Raw genomic sequence first — 7,081 nt, 5'->3', positions numbered from 1 at the left:
GGAGACCCGGGGTCTTTACAAACCTGTGCCTCTTTCTGTTAAAAAAGGAAGTCCTGGTGCAAATCCAGCTGTGCCCCTTCATGCTGTACGTATGGCCTTCAATTCTTCGACAAGCCTCTCCGAGCCTCGGTCTGTCTGTTGTTATTTCTAAAATGAGGGTGATAATGGAATAGCTTCCTCAGAACTAAGTAGGAACACATATGTAACACGTGTAACATAGCCCAGAGTCTGGCGCAATCAGTGCTGAGTTGATTGCTGCCGCCGCTGTCACTGTGATTGTCTTTGGGGTCCTTGGTCCTTCCTTTTCACTCGGTCGTGCATGGGGTCAGCAGTGCTAGTCCCCTCCACACAGTCAAAAATCCGTATATAATTGACTTCCATAAAAATTAACTACTAATAGCCTACTGTGGACTGGGAACCTTACCAATAACATAAACAGTTGAGTAACACGTATTTCATAGGTTCTATGTCAGCAGTTTTCAACCTTTTCATCTCATGGCACACATTAGCTGATTACTAAAATTGTGCAGCACACCAAAAATATATTTTTTGCCAATCTTACCAAAAAAATAGGTATAATTTTGATTCATTCGCACTGGACAGCTGTTGTCATGTTTTTATTTGACAGTCTAAGTAAGGGAAAAGAGGTCAGTGCCCCTGGCTAAACAGTCAGGTATTGCATGTTTAAACATTCTTGCAGCACACCAGTGTGTCATGGCACACGAGTTGAAAATTGCTGATCTATGTATTTATATACTGTATTCTTACAGTAAAGTAAGATAGAGAAAATAAAATGTTATTAGAAAATCATAGGGGTCATCTGCCAAGGCAAATTCATATTGTTGCGACTCTAAAAAAATTCCCCATTATAGTTACTGAAAAAAATCCACATGTAAGTGGATCCGCACAGTTCAAACCATGTTGTTTGGAGGCCAATTTTATTTATTTATGGAGCACTGGCTGGGATCCAGGCTTGAGGCGGCTTGCCCAGTACCTCATTCCACTTCATCCTCCCCACCCCTTTTGCAGATGAAGAAACTGAGGCCAGAGCCATAGGAAGTGACAGAGCTGGTTGTGTCTGAGTCCGAAGTCCATGCTGCCCTACTTCCTCCCCACCCAACTGGACAACCACCTCAGCATGTGTTCAGAAGTCAAGTTTCTTCTCTAGGCCGTTAAGTCTTTTCCCTGGTGGAACTAAGATCCAGTGGCAGGTTGGGAAGTAGGAAGAGAACTAGGTGTCCCTTTTTTTGAAGCAATCCACAGAGCAGGGCTCTCAGGCTGGCTGAGCATCAACAATCTTCGGGTTGGAGGGTCTGGATCGCCCAGAGTAGGCTGCACTGTCCCTTGATGTAAAGAGCAAGCCTGGAACCATCTAGCACATGACACTTAACCTCCTCAAGGGACACAGACCGTTGACCTCGGAATGTCTCGGACCCCATCTTAGTAGCCCGTGATTTAGAGTATGCATCCACTCTGGAGGCAGATCCAGACTTCCAGGTGTGTGACGAGGAGGCAGGGACTGCACTAGGTCCCTGACAGGTGGTACCCAGCAGAGACAGCAGGCAGGGTCACAAGGTAGATGTGGCCGTGAGGCCAAAGGAGATGCCCAATGACTTACAGCCCAGTGGCTGAGGAAATATAGAAGTGGTAAGTCTAGGGGAAAGAAGTTCCCTTTTGGATTTGTTATGGCCCCTGAGGGACACCCCAGGCCCGGGAGGCAACTGGAAATGAAACCTGGAGCTAGGTAAGTGGGCGGTGTTGGAAGTTAAGGTGCAGGGTGACAGAGTTGAGGAGGGGAGGACTCATGGCAGGCTGTGGGACAAAAAGGGCCCAGAGCAGGGAGCTGAGAAGGCATCCTCAGAGGGAAGAAGAGACCAGAAACAAGAGGACGGAATCTCAAGGAACAACACCGAACACTACAGAGAAGTCAAGTTTAGTCGAGTCTGGAAACTGGCCACTAAGACCTCGGTTGGGGAGAGCCACGGGGCCATTGTGAAAGCATGGAGGGACGAGCATGAGAGGGAGGCAAAGATGCCAAACAGCACAGGCTCTCTCCCCAGACACTGGGCCAGCAGAGGAACTAAGGCATGGGGTCCTGGTGGCAATGGACGTTGACTAAGATGGTGTGATGGCATGTAATGTATAAGCTACAAGAATGGGGCCTGAGCAGAAGGCAGAGAGTGGCCTGGGAAATGTGTCCTCTGTGGAAACGAAGGCTCTGGGACACACGCCTACGACTGGGTCAGAGCTCTGAGAAGGGCCAGAGACTAACAGGCTCTGCCAGTCTCTTCCACGGCCACTCCACTCTGCCACTGTAGCAGGAAAGCCACCACAGATATGTGACGGGAACTGAGGATGCCACGAAGAGAGGAGTAGAAACGTCAGGGTCAGGATCTAGACAGGTGAAGGGACATGGATGGAGGGGCCGGGGCAAAGGACATGGGGGATTGTGCCTTGGGGTGCAGAGCTGAGAGCTGAGAGGAAGAGGCTATGTCAGAAACTGGGTGACGGGCGTTACAATCTCAGAGCAGAATCCCAGGATGAGGAGGTTATCTATGGAGAAAAGCCTGTATTCTGAGATTTTTTCCCCCCGTATACACATGTGTAAATATGTAAACATAGGTTCCCCTCCCTTTCTACTATAAGAATCATTGGTTTTTCCTTATTGGACTAGACAACATTCAATTTAATAGAAAAATGTCTAGTGTAAGAGCATGTTAGTAGCATCTTCTGAGTGGTTTTAGCCATTTTTCTCTGTTTTGTGCATGTGCGTCCATGCATGTGTGTTTTGTGTGCATGTTTGTGTATATGTGTGGTTTCTGCATGTGTGTTGTATGTGTACATGTGTGTACACTTTGCTTGCTCACTCTCATAGCAGGAAAAAGCGGCTGACAGTTGGCCTCCCACTCAGCACCCAGTTCCCATTCCCTCTGATGTGATGAACTTTGGGGCACCCATCCCCTAATTTTGTTTCCTGGACACCAAATCTTACAATGTTTAAGTTTTTACTAATAAGAGCTGGTAGCAGGATCCTGCTGGGTGAAAATGAAGGTTTTTTAATTTCCATTTTTCCTGAATCCATGAAACTGTCACTTGCAATGAAAATCAGACCTAATCCCGGATGAGGTAACAATTTAAATTAGTACTCAAACATGGCTCTTTAAGAGGGAAGTAAGAGAGTGCTCCTGTTAGGACAGGAAGAAAGGCTGCTGTCCTATGTGACTGAGGATGACAGCCTGTGACTCAGGGGCTGACAGGGGCCCGGCTGCCTCCTGTCTCGAGCCCTTTGGGTAGACGGCTGGTTTCCAGGGCTCAGGCCTGGTCTTCTGCTGGAGAAAGAGGAAACACTTGGCCGCTGAGAAGAAAACAGGAACAGATGCCCGGTTCTTACCAAAAGAAAAAGGAATTTGAACTCTGAAGATACTTTATTCCAGAGAAACTCAGTGCCAGCTCTGATCCTTCAAAGTCCATCGCTGCAAAAGAAAAAATTTAAGAATTGCCAGAGGAATGACAAGATGTCCAAAAAGTCTAGGCAAAGAAGGACTAATGGTGCGCCCTTGCTGGAAGTTGGATTTGATACTTTTGGAAATGGTGGGGAGCTTTTATTTTTTATTTATTTTTTAAATTTTTTATTGTATTTTTTCCATTACCATTTAGTCCCCTTATATTCCCCTCCCTGGTGGAGAGTTTTAAGAGGGTCCCTGTTTCCCCTCTCTAATTCCACACTCCTTATCTGGCAGAATTATAACATTTTTGTGTCCAGGTCACTACAGTCCCCTCTGTTATTCTTCACCTGTTGACAAGTTCATTTCATTTAAGCACCATTTATCCAGCTCATTTCTCAGACATCTCACATTATTTAGAACAGTGGTTCTCATTTGGGGCAATTCTGCCCCCCAGGAGAACACTCAGCAGTGTCTGGAGACTCAGAGTGTTGGTGGTCCTCCCAGGGGCCAGTGAGGCCTCTCAGTACCCAAAGTGCCAGGACACAGTGTGAGCAGTGCTGAGCCCATGACCCCTGTGTTAGTGTCTGTGGAGTGAGTTGGGAGCGATCCAAGTGTGAGAAGGAACGTGGTTTCCACCATCATGGACTGTGAAAGCACCCACTTTTCAGCAAGGAGTGATAGGTACTTAGTTCTTCAAACATGCGAATCTCCCCTCAGTGCCTGGAGCTGAGCAGGGCTATGGTGAGGGCTGGGCAGGAGCCCACACACTCAGGGACAGTTAAGACAGAACCTAAACCACGCATCACTTGCTCCGTAAACCTGGACTCAGGTTGAAGGGGGTCCAAGAGAAGGAATGGACTTGATTTTTCTGGTCACTGTAGCAACATTGGGAATGGTAGTACAAACATCAGGCAGAACCCGGAGTTTGAAAGAACTCTTAACAGTGTTCTGGACTTGTTGCTTCTTATTCACTGGGAAAAAATTAATTGCTTTCTTGGGGAAGAAGAACCCTGGTGCCATCCAGATGCTACCAAGTACCAGAAGAGCATGAACTGATGACCTGAGGAGACCCATGTCCTTCCTCAAAGTAAAAGAGGCTGTGTGTCTCCCCAAAGTGAAAGTTAATTAGCCAATCAGAACAAAGGGAACTAAGAATGTTTTTGTGTTCTTCCCTAATTACCCAAAGATAACCCATGTTTTCTAAATATCTGTTAGACCTCTGTAAGGCAGGTGATCCCTCCGCTTGGCATTTGGAAGAACAGGGATGAAAGGAGATTGCTTCAGGTCCTGATGAGTCAGTGTGGGCCAAAAGCAGGCCCAGAAATTGCCCTCAGCATTTCCTGCATTTCCTTTTCTGTCATTACTGGTTACTAGGTAACCAGAGTATTTTCCTGTAAACAGAAGTTTCTTCCCTTTGTGTCCGGGCAGATTCATTCATGGAGGCTGCAACCCAGGACTGCTGACTGTGGGTCTGCTGTGCCCCCTCACATGCTCTCGGGAGCCTCAACACGTATCCTCACTGGTGGGTGTTCTTGGCAGCATCTCCAGAAGGTCAGATGCGCCTTCTCCATGCTGATGCTGCCCAGGAGGGGAAGGTGCAGCAATAACGCTGCGCGCTTTCCCACTTGTTTCTCCAGTCTGCCCTTATCTTGGACCAGACGACGAATAAAAAGTGCTCGGCTTATTAAGACACCAGCTATGTTTGGAGGTTTGGGCCAACCTGGCCAGGCTGAGTCGTGTTCGAGGCCCCTCTCCTTTGTACTGGCGGACCTGAGGCTTCTGGGCCCCGGTCTAGAGGAGCTGCAGATGAAAGGAAAATGAGAACGCTCAGGTTCCTGCCTTGGGAAGAAAACCAGGAGACAGGACACATGAATGTGACAAAGATAGAAACTGAATGGTTCCCAGTCCCTATGGCAAGTTCAAGTTCAGAGAAGCACAGACCTGCACCCATAACTATGAGACTGCTTCTAGAGTGACCTTGGTCACAAAGGAGCCTGACCCAGTTGAGCGGGAAAAGGGAGATTCCCAAACTTCATGCTGAATGTGGCTAATCGGGGCCCTAATGCTGGGGCCACCAGCCACATCCCTTCCCCGCTGCTCCCTGTTCTACCAGGTGGAGAAGTCACTGGGACCCAGCCTCACACCTTCTGGAAGGACCGTGGGAACCCTGCCCTTCAAGGGCTGCTAGCGTGGCACACCAGCAATAAAACATGCTCGCACTCATTCTTTTGGGCTGAAAGCTAATAGCTGCATTTGTTTTTTGTTTAACTTTTTATAACAGAAATTCCAAACATTAACAAAGTCAACACACAGGATAATGAACCCTTTGTAGCTGGCCTTCTGCGCTTCTTATACCACTTCCCATTCTCCACTTTACAGGATTTTTTAGGTTGACTTTTACATACAGTAAATGCACAAATCTTGGCGTCTAATATTGGATATTTCATGTAATATACACCCTGTCATCATAGCGAACGTGTCCATCTACCTCCCTGGGCAGTTCCCGTCTGACCCTTTCCAGTCATCCCTGTTGCACACTGTTCTGGTTTTGTGTTAAAGCTGAGATTAGTTTGCTCCATTCTCCACTCTGCACCTTGGGTCAAGCTTCTGTCGCTCAGCATGATGACTTTGAGATTCACCCGTGTGTTGCTTATATGAGTTCAATCCTTTGTATTAATGATGAGTAGTCCCCTATTAGCTTGTTAACTATATCCGTACTACTTTAGTGGTTGTTTTAGGAATTACAATATGCATTTTTAACTTACCACAATCTAGTTTCTCATCCATCATCCTGATGATGGACACTTGGGTTAGAGTATTTCTCTTTTTTGGCATTTGTGAATAAAACTGCTGTGAGCATGCTCACACAAGTTGTTTTTGAAGACAAGTATTTCCATTTATTTCTCCTAAATACCTAGGAGAAGAATTCTGGATTAAAGATAGGTTTAACTTCCTGGAAAGTTGCCAAATCTTTTTTCCAGTGTGGTTGTATCATTTTACATCCCCACATGTGTGTGTGAGTTACAATTTCTTCATGTGCTCACAACATTGGTTGTTGTCAGATTTTATTTTAGCCATTCTAGTGAGTATTTAGTAGTATCTTGGTGTTGAATTGTAGGATCTTTTGATATTGTGGATTAAAGCCCTTTGTCAGATACATGTTTTGCAAATATTTGTTCCCAGACTGTGGCTTACTGATTTGTGTTGTTAATGAAGTCTTTTAAGTAACAGAAGTTTTAAATTTGTGTGAAATCTAATTTGTTAAGTTTTCCCTTTATGCTTATGATTTCTGCATCTTGTCTAAGAACCTTTGCCTACACCCCTATGTTTTCTCTTAGAAGTTTTATAGTTTTAGCTTTTATGTGTAAGCCTATGTTCCATTTTGAAATCATTTTTTATGTGGTGTGAGGTAGGGATTGAAGTGGGGTTTTTTTTGCGTGTGGTTTTTTTTGTTTTTGTTTTTTTTTGTCATGAATATACCATTTGTTTAAACAATGTCCCTTCCTCTGTTGAATTGCCTTGACATCTTTGTTAAAAATCAAATGACAGCATAAATATGGGTTATATTGGTTATATATTGCTGGATTAGATTATAAGAGATACTGATCTAAATACTTTTCTTGTAATATCTTTAT

This window comes from Furipterus horrens, unplaced genomic scaffold, assembly GCF_987537825.1.
Source record: "Furipterus horrens unplaced genomic scaffold, mFurHor1.1.pri manual_scaffold_10, whole genome shotgun sequence".
Taxonomy (NCBI): domain Eukaryota; kingdom Metazoa; phylum Chordata; class Mammalia; order Chiroptera; family Furipteridae; genus Furipterus; species Furipterus horrens.
The sequence above is the reverse complement of the archived record's forward strand: the minus strand, read 5'-3'. Positions refer to the sequence as shown.